The following is a 12,500-nucleotide window of genomic DNA, read 5'->3' on the forward strand; positions in this document are numbered from 1 at the left end:
TATACTGGCTCGTTGCTTTGGGGTTCTTTTCAGTGTGTTTGGAATAGTAGCTTCCCATGGCATGCTGGTCCTGAAGTTAGTTTGCATGCAACCCTCCCACGTCTCAGTCCCTTCTCTTCACTGTCTGGGGAGGTCCCCGCCCTTCTCGGGAGAAGAGCCATTAACTCAGCCCCAGCCAGGGCTTTTACCGATACAAAAACTACTATTAACGACAATGACCCGCAATTACCATAACAAACAAGCAGCACCCCAGCAGCAACAGTGGTCTGATTAATTTTTGTAACCTTTTTCTCACAATATTGGCACAAAAAATATTGGCAGATTTTTGTTTGTAACGGTCCCCCTCTTTTTCTTTGACCGAGCTTACATTTTAAGCTCACATCAACTTACAATTTTTGACTCATGAGCTTCATATTTAATTTTTTGTATTGATTATAAATTTCTTGTGCACTCTGGTAATCATGGTTACTTAACTTTGTTACCTTTCTTAGTTTCTTTAGGCTGGTCTGCATGGCCAATACTACTTTAATGAAACAGGAAAACAAGCATAGAAAAAAGAGCAATCCTCCAAATAGGGCTCTCCTGAAATGTGTTATCAGTTTCTGTTGGGCATTCTCAGTATTTACACAGTTCTTTCATTTTCCAAGAGGTGTTTATACCTTTTTCAGTAACATTCAAATACTTCATAGTGGGTACATTCATCTCTTTCTTTTTTTTCAACAGACTGTAATTTGTTTTGATCTCTTGGGATCCACTGGGTAGCTGAATACTTTACTGCTAAATACTTGTTACAAACTATCTTTCTTATTGTTTTTACCATTTCTTTTCTTTTTACTAGATCTACTGAGCTTGTTTCAGCAGCATCACATTTAAAGCACAACCAGGCTTCTTCTATAGGGCACTCTCCCAGGAGTGGCTGCCTAAAAGTGGCAGTATTCTGGGCTATCCAATGCATTCTCTTATTTTTCTGATAAAGGACCAATTGGGAGAGGTTAACAATTAGGGTTAGAACCGATGTGGACTCTGGACCAGGAGCTCACTTCTTCCTTGTCATAGAGGGGTTGGTAGCACTCACTGCACGGCTCAGCTGGGCTCCCCAGAGCACCACCAGCAATTACAGCCATCATTACCACCCTTCCCAAGAGTCCGGTATGGGTCATCTGGCAGAGCCTGCCCACCCGGCCTTGCCTCTTGGGGAATTTTACTGAGAAGAAGCTTCCAAGCTATTTAGAGTCCCTTCTACCCGCTTCTCTGGTTAAACCTCTCTTGGTCTGTTCCCTACCAATTTTGGTTTCTCCTAGGGGAGTGCTCTGTAGAGGATTAACATGGAGTCTTGAGAATTAAATTGGGGAACTTAACCAGAAGTACTTATTTACAGTCTTAAACTTTTTACCAACATATTTTACACAGAACTGTCTTGAAACATTTTAAGCTATGTTAGAGCTCTGATACCAATTATTTTCCCATACAGTTCAGTCTTTTTGACTCTTCCTTCTGAGAGTCAACTTTAAATCTTTTGGTCCTTTTATCACGGTGTACTGGGGTGAATTAACTTATGATGTGGTTGAATCCTGTCCAGTGCCCGGAGGTAAGAGTGATGTGGACTCTGGCCCAATGCCAGAGGGAAAAACTGGGACTCTGGCCCAATGCCAGAAGGAGAAAGGGGTGGAGTCCGGTCCAATGCCAGAAGGAGAATGGGGTGGAGTCCGGTCCAATGCCAGAATGCCAGAGGGAAAAAACTGATGTTGAATCCTGGTCCAATGCCAGGGGGTGAGAGTGATGTGGGTCCAACCTTTTTCTTTTGGTCTGCACAGTCAAATTAGCAATGAAGAGTACCTGAAAGGGGCTTTCAAATATAGGCATTAATGGTCTGCTATTTTATGATTCTATCAAAACTCAGTTTCTCTGGTTAATGTACAATTGGTTAATTTCCCTTTTTCCATAGCTTGCATGTTTCTCTCATCAACTTCTGCATACTCTGTATTTTGCAAGAAGTTGTATTTCTGTTAGCTAACTTAACTCCCAAAGTCCTTTTATTCTCCTATTTTTCTGTGTATTTAACTTACTGGTTTTCTGTTCTATTTTCAAGATCTTATCTATTTCTCTCTTGCTTCTGGTTCTTACTTTCACTTACAGCTTAAATACTACTTTTCTTTCAACCCCTGACACTTAAATTTTTTTTTTCTCACACTATTCTTCTACACAATACACTTCCCTCTAAGGAGATGTGGTAAAACTTATAATGCACAATCTACATTACCTCTATTCTAATTCATCTACATTCGCTCTCTTTTATTTCTCATTCACTTTCACACATTCCTTCACACCCTCAAGACACAAACTGGATCCTTATTGCTAGTAAATCATGGGTCCCTGTAGCCCCGCCCCTCACCTTGGGGTTGGCCCACAGGTCTCAGTATCTCTGGGCCTCTTGGAAGGGCCCTGACTCTGGTTGCCTCTGGTGCACATTCACCTATGAGGCTGTCTGCGTGTCACTCACGCTCTTACAGCTACGGCTCCCTCACCCGCCCGGGGGACACAAGCCTGGTTTGCAGGTCACACACACACTTCCACTGCCCCCTTCCTACCTGCCCGGGAAGTTGACGCTGACTTTGCTTGTGACTCACTCTCACAAACACAAAAAGACAACATTACTTTTACTTTCACATCACTTATTACAAGTTTAGTGTTACTGGCCAGTTTTGGTGCTATTGGATATCCTTTCTACCTAGCTGGTTTTTTGTCTAACCTCAGATGTTTTTGGGTATTTTACCACACTTTTTAGTACTTTGTTGAGACAGGACTTATCTGTTCCTGTATGTACTCAAAAATTCTAATTCTTCATTTAGGGGTCCCACTTCAATGTTTACCAAGGGCTCTTCTAGATGTTGCATCGGGTCCCCTAAAGTGAAAAACCCCTGACCCTCTAATCATCACCTCTAAGGATCTTCCCTAAATTATCTTGTTCCCTGGCTATTGCCTCATCGAAACTAAGCTTTCTACAAAACCTCCTGACGTGTCCTGCCTTTCCACAGTAAGAGCAATGTCGTTCTCTCAAAGGGACTTGAGGTGTCTCCATCCCTCTTGTACCTGACAGTACTGGCCTATCCTTGCCTCCTCCTGGTGGTGGACCTGCCCACCCTGCACTTTCTCTAGCTACAGCAACCATGATCTTAGCCTTGGCCCTTGCTTTTTCTTCCTCCCTCCTTAAATACACCTTCAATGCCTCTCTTAATAACTCATTTATGTCCTTCTCTTGCCAATCTTCAATTTTTTTCCAGTTTTCTCCATGTATCAGGCCAAGACTTGGTTACAAATTGGACCTTTAGTAGCATTTGACCTTCTGGGGTGTCTGGGTCTATTCCAGAGTACAACTGGAAGTTCCGCTTTAGGCGGTTAAGCCAGGGAGCAGGAGCTTCATCCTTCTCTTGTGCACCCTCAAATGCCAATTGGGTGTTAGTTCCTTTGGGAACTGACTCTTTGATCCCCCGTATTATCAAAGACCCATATTCCATCATGGCCTTCCTCCCCTCCTCCTGATTAGGGTTCCAACTGGGATCCATTAGTGACACTTTTTGTTCCCCTGATGGCACCTGGGGTCCCGGATGGTTATCTTTCTCCCAAATTCTTATGTTAGCTGCTCTAATCGTCTGGACCTCTTCTGGGGAAAATAATATATTTGGAATGGAATTAATCTCTCTCCAAGTGTAGATATTTGGACCTAAGAATTGATCCACTTGGTTGGCCACGCCCACTGGGTCCTCAACTAAATGCCCTAACTCTTTCTCGAATCCTCTCACCGCAGAAGCAGTTAGAGGAGCATTCACAAAGCCAACACCTCCCGCTACTCCTCCCATAGGAACCTCTCTGAGGGGAAAGAGTCTCTCTGCCTCGGAGGTCTTGGAACTGGTGCTACAGTACGGCCCACCTTCAGATGCCAAACTACTAGTTTGAGGGATATCTGGGTTACCCTGAACTTTCTGCAGATCAGCAGCTGTATTTGGTGATAGTTGTTTACTGGGCAAGGTGGCATCTGTGTCTCAACTAGGAGGAGGTAAAGGGACAGCAATGGGAGGGGGAGAAGAGCCTGAGTGGATATTAAGCGGAGGTGGAGAAGGAGTGGAGAATGCACCCGGTGTAGTAGGCACTTGTGGTGATGCAGAAGGAACTGGAGGGGCTGGAGGGGGTTGTGAGGGAGTGGTTACTGGGGAAGATACTGGGTTTATCAAGGGGAAGCTGAAGAGGTAGAAGGAGGAATTTGAGCAGGTGGTAGTGAGATGGCAGCCGGGGGAAGAACCGGACCTGCCATTTGAGGTGCATGAAGAAGGGGATTATAAGGTGGAGGGGCAGAAGGAGGCAAATAATCCAAGGGGTCCCATCTTTTACTAATTCCATCATCCCCTCCTTCATTCCCCTCTTTCTACTTCTGTACCTTATAAATTCTCACCCCTTCATCCCCAATAGCATTCTTTAACCAGCAAAATACATACAATAATTGCTCAGGATCAGTATGTCCTCGAGTGTGGTATTGCACTAAATAGTTATTTAGTTGTTTGCACTGGGTGTTGGGAAAATATGTTATTGGGTCACGTGGATGGTACATTCCCCCTCAAATGATTTCTCCCTCACCCCCCTGGTCTCTGTATCCCTGGTGGTCTGCCCCACGGGTGGTCCCTCCCCTCGCCCCTCCCCAGTGTTATCCCATTGGCCGGGGTCCTCTTTCCCCACCCCCATCACCTGGGGCATAAAACCCCAGCGCAGGTGAGGCTCCGCCTCTTTGCTACCTGGTGGTCACAGACATCAGAAGTGTCCCTGGATAAGCTAATAAACTGGATACTCATCTCCACGTGGCAGAGAGCGCTCCTTGTCTTTTGTCTCATTCATGTGATTCTGTGTGGACTTTAGTATTGAGTGGGCCGGCTCTGGATTACAATAAGCCTAGAGACCCACGGTATTGCACTCGAGCTGTCAGATAATTATTTAGTTGTTGCCACATCCACTTGTCTCTTGTCTCACACCAAGGCCATCCTCTTTTCACCTCTAATTCTGGGCGGACTTCTATGCAGTAGTGGATCATCTTCACTTTATCTAATCCCTCCGTGGCCTCTATAGAATCCCATTTCTCTAACAGTTACCCTAAGGGACTATTGGGAGGTATATTCCTCAGTCTCTTTGTAGTAGATAGGGGCAGGTGCTCGGAAAATCTCGCGATGTCACGGAAAGCAGCAGGATTCCTCTCCCCCTAACGCCTAGTGATAAGGGATCACCCAAGAATGTAGACCCCCCTACCATTAGTAACTTTCTACTCCTTATTAACCAATTACAGTAAGGTAAGACTCTCTGACGTAGAGAAAAACCTCCCCGATTATAAAACCCGATGAGATGGGACAATAAAGGCCTTTGAACCGTCCACCACGTTGGTGCCTGCGTGTGTTCTTGGCCCGAGCAACCCTGGAGAGTGGGTCACCATGCCGTTTTCCTCAGAACCAGGTCGCCTTGCCTTGCATCAGAAGGCAACAACTGGTGCCGAAACCCCGGGAGCCGATCAGCGACCAAGGAACGGGGATGCGCCTGGAGAGAGGACGGCAGCTGCACAGCTGGTCTAGTGCAGCGGAGGGGACGCCCTCGAATCATGGAAGCTATCGCAAAGGTCATAAGTGAGGTGCATGCACAATGGGGAATTGAATGTAAGCTTAAAGATATGACTCTCGCATTGCCGAGATTGATTAAGCTGGGGGCTATAGAAAGCCCTGTGGATATTTTACACCCGGAGGTGTGGGATAATTGTACAAAAACCCTGGCCGAGGATACCATGTGTTCAGGCTCGGGGAAAGCCCTAAAATTGTGGGGCAGAGTCATCCAGGATCTGCAAAAAGCTCGACAAGAGCAAGAAACCTGGAAAGCTGCGAGAAGTTATTTAATAGCCATTCCGCAGTTGGGGGTGGGAGCTACGACACAGACCACCCCGGAAAGTGATCAGATTGAAGATGGGGATGTGCAGGGGCTAGGCGCGTCCCACCTCCCCTCGAGCCCGAGCTCAAAACCCCCGGAACCCCCAGGAGACCCCCCAAACCCCCGCGGAGCCCACCAAATCCCAGCCCCCCCTCGGAGCCTGCCGGCAAAACCGCGACTCCTCTACCCATCTTCCCCCCGCCGATTGCCGACCCGATGCAGGAGGCAGAGCAACGGGCGCAGTGTTTTTGGGGGGCGCTGGCAGAGGAGGCGCGGGAAGCGGCGGGACGGTCAGAAACTGCCCGGATCGATAAAATCTCTCCGCCGCCATATGGGTTCGAAAATGGCGACCAACCGCGTGGTCAGGGTGGAAGAGAAGAGGGGGAAAAGGGCGGAAATACAGTCAGCCTGCTTAACATCGCATGTGCGGGTGAGCGGGGAGGGGGGGTGGTCCCCGCGGTGAAGTGGAAGACCAACCAGAGCGCTCTATTCAAATTAAGCCTGTATAAGGCAAGGACCTCCCCCAGCAGGAGGCGGGGAGACCTCAGGGGGAGGGAACAGTCCGCCCCCCGCAGGAGGGAGCGGGGTCGGAGCCCGAGAAAAAGGCAGAGCAGCCCAGAAGTGCTCGGTTATTCGACTTCCGACTCCGACTCAGACTCGAGCCGGGACGAGTCTGAGAGGGAATCGGAGGACTCCGATTCAGATTCTAGCCTTAACAGAGGGAGAGCAGCAGCATATAAGGTCTCTAGTTGCAGCGCTCCCGCTTGGGTGAAGGGGTCATCAGAGAAAGACCGAACCCCACTTACAGACTGGCGAAAAATAAAGATAGCCTGCACCGAGTACGCCCCTTCAGCCAAGCTAGTGTTCCCAGTCCGTGTGGGGGGGGGCAGGCGAAAACCAAAGAAGGACCTATTCTCCAGTGAATCCAAAGGAGGTACAGGCAATTAAAGCAATTGCAGACAAGGGAATTAATTCTGCCATGGTTACCACACTTATTGACGGCGTTTTTGGGGGGGATGACATGCTCCCCTTTGACATCAAGCAGACGTGCAGAATGATTTTTGATGGGGCAGGAATGATTATTTTTAAACAAGAGTGGGAGGATCTAGCCCAAAGGAGCTAGCCCAGATAACGGGGGCTGACCATCCACTGCACGGGTCCAGCATACAAAGGCTGATGGGCAGAGACCCCACTATGATCACCCCCCAGGCCCAGGCTGAGAAATTACGGGCCCATGAGGTTATGACAACCACCCGTGCTGCCCGGGAAGCCATCTGTGCCACTGCCAAAGTAGTAGCCAAACCTTCACCATGGTCAACTATAAAACAGAGTGAGAGTGAGAGCTTCACTCAGTTTGTGGACAGGCTTCAGGCAGCATTAGATTCCTCCTCATTACCCTCAGAGGCTAAGGGTCCCGTGCTGGCAGACTGCCTATGCCAGCAATGCAACTCAGCCACCAAGGACATTTTAAGATCATTGCCACCTGAGTCTAACACAGCAGACATGATCAGACATGTTGCAAAGGAGGAACACCTTGCTCCCATCCAAGCAGCAGTCCACATTGCAATAACCAGTGTGATGGCATGCCTTAAGTGTGGCCATGCAGGCCACTTGGCAGTAAACTGCCCCCAGCCAAGGTGTCGATCAGCAGATGCTCCACCACGCCAAGGGGGACTTAAGGGACTGTGCTGGGCGTGTGGGAAGAAGGGAATTTTAGCTAAGGAATGCAGATCCTGGCTTCAGGGAAATGGGAGAGGGAGGGGGCAGCCGGGCCGTGTTCAGTCCCCTCCCACCTGGAATGTGCAGCGGCCCAGCTTCAGCAGCCCCCAGTGGGGCAGGGGACCCTTGTACCCCATGCCCCCACAGGGAGCAGTCAATTTTACATCCCCACCTACAACGCAATGCCAGAATTGCACAACACCACCAGTAATGCTTTCACACCCCCCACCGCCACAAGCCGCCCCGGTGTCACAGGACCAGCAGGGGATGCCCCAGTGCGGGATCCCTGGGTGGCCTTGGCCATGAGAATAGGGAAGGAACCCCTGATGGTGTGGGGGACATGCCGCCTTTACGGCAGTCAGGATCCCCACGTCATAGGGCTCCAGTTTTGGGCGGACACGGGATCAGACTGCACGATTATTCCCCAAGCGCATTGGCCCGGGCATTGGCAATTCAAAGAAGTCCCTCCAGTGAACAGAGTGGGAGGGCAGTCCCAGGCGTGGAAAAGCACCCAGTTGGTGGCTTTAATGCTTCACACAAAAAGGGACCAGAACAGACAGTAGCAATCTACCCCTACATTTTGCAAAATTCTCCACCCCTGTTGGGAAGGGATGTTCTTTCCTTGCTAGGATTCCGGATTACAAATTTATCCTGAGGGCCACTGCCGTACACCCTCCGCTGCCAATAAAATTGACTTGGAAATCACCAGACCCCATATGGGTCGAGCAGTGGCCCCTGACAGAGCCTCGAATGGCAGCCTTGCTAGAACTGGTCGGCTGCGAACTGCAAAAGGGTCACATAGAACCCTCCATCAGCCTGTGGAACGCCCCTGTATTTGTGATCCCCAAAAGGTCTGGAGAAGGCTATCGTCTCGTCCATGACCTGAGAGAAGTGAACAAGATGATCCAACCCATGGGTCCAGTCCAGACACTGCTACCCACGAACTCAGCCATCCCCGAAGGGCAGCCGTGCGCAGTGCTGGACATCAAGGACTGCTTCTTTTTGATACCCCTGCACCCTGAGGTCAGAGAACGGTTTGCCTTTTCCGTGGCATTTCGAAACGGCGAGCAGCCCAACCTCCGCTTCCAATGGAGGGTACTTCCACAAGGTCTTGTTGACAGCCCTGTGTTATGCCAAATCACCGTGGACAAAGCACTGATGCCGGTCCGACACTCCTATCCCGACACAACCATCATTCAATACATGGACGACATCTTAGTCACTGCACCATCAGCAAGCCAAGTAGATCACCTGGTGTCCACAATCACGGAAACCCTTCAGGCCAACGGCTTCGAGATCGCGAGCGCAAAGATCAAGAGAGGACCCTGCGTGACCTTCCTGGGAGTGGGGATCACAAGCTCCCACGTGACACCCACCAAGGCGAAGGTCTGTCGAGACATCAAAACACTCCACGATGTGCAACGCCTGGTCGGATCGCTACAGTGGCTTCGCAACATCATCCTAGTTCCTCCCGAGGTCATGGACCCTTTATATGACCTCCTGAAAGGAAAGAACCCCTGGGATCCCAAGGAGCTGACACCGCAGGCAACGAGCTCCCTCGACTTCATCGAAAGCCAGATGTCCACTGGCATACTTGCCAGGTGGAACCCAGCCATGCCACTGGACCTGTACGTCCACTTTACACCGAAGGGGGGAGTGGGAGCACTGGCCCAAGGACCTTCTGAAAAGGCCCGACCGATTCAATGGGTGGTGCTCGGAAGACCTGCTCGTGCGTTTTCCCCGGGAATTGAATGCATCGTAACCTCATCATGAAAGGCAGGAAACTCGCCTTGAGACACCTAGGAACAGAGCCGATAGAAGTGTTGGTGAAAGCAGAGGGCTTTGCCAATGCCATTCCCCCAGGAGATCAGGCACGTATGCTGGCAACCGCTCTGCTGGCATTGAATCAATTCCCTAGGGGAGATGAAACAAACAGTCCTGTTCAAAAACACTGGGCCACTCGAACGCTAGAGGATGGCCCGCAGGTTGTAATTAGAAACGAGCTAGGTGAATGGGAACGGGGCTTGGAGGTTGATACTCACGGGGCAAGGGTACACAGCTGTCAAAAAGGACGGCAAAATCAGGTGGTGTCCACTTAAGTCAATTAAGCCGGACCTCCATAACGAGCAGAATGAGACTGATGAGAGTTGCGAGTTTCTGTTTACAGGACATGCTCGTGGGACATCCTCGCGACGCGTACATCCACATTCCAGAGGAAAGCGACCGACCACCAAGCCGTCAGGCAGCACCCGAGAGACCCGCACGGGTGGAACCCAAGCACCAAGGGTGTTTCTGTGTGATTTTGCTGTTGGAGCTTGTTGCCAGAGGGCAAGCCAGCCCAGATCACTACCCCCATCGGCCCTTCAGGTGGGTCATGCGACACCTTAGTAGTGGCAAAGCACTCAGAGAAATCACCACACCAAACACCCCATCCTTTGTGCTCCGCATCACCAACCTGTTTCCAGGACAACCAAAGGTAGACCTCCATTCCTTGCACGCCGCACACATGTACCTATCCTACTGGTGCCCAGCTTCAAACCCTGGGAAAAGCTACTGCAATCACCCAGGATGGGGACATTGTGGGCACTGGGGCTGCGAAACCATTGTCACAGATGCCAGACCGTCGGGGCCTGGGTGGGATCCACAAGAGCCCGACAAATTCTTACAGTTCACCTGGGCACCCACCGGTTGCAAAACACCCCTCTTCCTCCACGGAAACTTTTATTGAAACCGCCATAAAACCCCCGAATTTCGGAAATGCACAGACTACAACATGACAGTTTTGCAGCCAGATCACCCTAGCTGGGCAATAGGCAGAACGTGGACAGTAGTCCTTCAAGGGTCAAAAGAGAGGGTGAATGTGTGAATTATTAGGCTCCAACCGTCGGCACCCCAAGCGGTCGGACCCAACAAAGTGATTAAAAGTGTGCCGAAAGGGAGAAACATGACCCACCCCAAAGCCTTGCCCACAAGGGTCGCTGATATCCCAACCGGCCATGCAGAAGCCTTTCAGATAGGCCACTCAGCCGGGTTGGACTTAGACCCAATCCTTCGTATGTTAGAAGCTACCTTCCTATCCCTGAACGAATCTAACCCTAACCTAACCGAATCCTGCTGGCTTTGTTACAATGTCGAACCTCCCTTTTATGAAGGAGTCACTTTAAACACTCCCTTCAGTTACTCCACAGCAGATGCACCCAACCAATGTAGATGGGACACCCCCTGCAAAGGAATCACCCTGAGTCAAGTCACAGGCCAGGGCAGATGCTTTGGCAATGCAACCCTAGCTAGGTGGAAAGGCAATGTCTGCACCCAAGTTGTCAAACCCAACAGGAAAAACAGTAAGTGGGTAGTCCCATCTGCGTCTGGGATGTGGGTTTGCCAGCAATCTGGAGTGAGTCCCTGTGTGTTCCTTGCCAAATTTGATGACTCTAACGACTTTTGTGTCCAAGTTCTGATTGTTCCTAGGGTCCTGTACCACGCAGATGAAGAAGTGTATCACCTTTTCGAGGAACCCAGCCGGCTCCACAAAAGAGAAATAGTAACAGGTAAAACTATTGCAATGCTGCTGGGCCTAGGAGCAGCCGGGACGGCCACAGGAGTCTCAGCCTTGGCGACCCAGCACCAAGGACTGTCACAGCTGCAGGCAACAATTGACGAGGACCTGCAGAGGATCGAGAAATCCATCTCCTTTCTAGAGAAGTCAGTCTCCTCACTCTCAGAAGTAGTCTTGCAGAACAGGCGAGGACTAGACCTCCTGTTCATGCAGCAAGGGGGCCTGTGTGCCGCCTTGAAGGAGGAGTGCTGCTTCTATGCAGACCACATGGGAATTGTGAGAGACTCCATGGCAGAACTCCGAAACAGACTGGCTCAGAGACAGAAAGACAGGGAAGCCCAACAGGGTTGGTTTGAGTCCTGGTTCAATCGATCACCATGGCTAACCACCCTAATTTCTACCCTAATAGGTCCATTGGCAATGCTACTTTTAGCTGTCACCTTCGTACCATGCCTGCTGAACAAGCTAGTCTCATTTGTTCAGACCCAACTAGAACGGGCCAACATCCTGTTCATAGGCCGGCAACAACTGCTGTGAATTCGACCAGGGAACACTGCCAGTCAGAAGATTTTCTACCCAGGTTTACCAAACCCCTTTCTTTGTCAACAACCTCATGCCTCATCTCAGTACTTATGTATATGACTACTTCGTTCATTTGTGAAAAAGCGGGGGGAGATGTAGTAGATAGGGGCAGGCGCTTGGAAAATCTTGTGATGTCACGGAAAGCAGCAGGATTCCTCTCCCCCTAATGCCTAGTGATAAGGGATCACCCAAGAATGTAGACCCCCCCTACCATTAGTAACTTTCTACTCCTTATTAACCAATTACAGTAAGGTAAGACCCTCTGACGCAGAGAAAAACCTCCCCGATTATAAAACCCGATGAGACGGGACAATAAAGGCCTTTGAACCGTCCACCACGTTGGTGCCTGCGTGTGTTCTTGGCCCGAGCGACCCTGGAGAGTGGGTCACCATGCTGTTTTCCTCAGAACCAGGTCGCCTTGCCTTGCATCAGAAGGCAACACTCTTGCCGGTCTTTTTACTATTACACCCTCCCATTTTTCAGGTCTCAATAGAAAAAAATCCCAAAGGTCCCTCTACTGACGGGTAATTTCAAGAAGAATTTATTTGCCTCATGCTCAGGACTTTACACTGAAACAACTTCCTGATCTCTTGATTGCCTAACTTTCCTAACGTCAGGTCTTATATCTATCAGGACCTGAAAACACAAAACCCTGGTGTAAGAAGTCGGTTCGTGCCTGACTCCCCTCTGT

Source organism: Melospiza georgiana, chromosome 4, assembly GCF_028018845.1.
Source record: "Melospiza georgiana isolate bMelGeo1 chromosome 4, bMelGeo1.pri, whole genome shotgun sequence".
Lineage (NCBI taxonomy): Eukaryota > Metazoa > Chordata > Aves > Passeriformes > Passerellidae > Melospiza > Melospiza georgiana.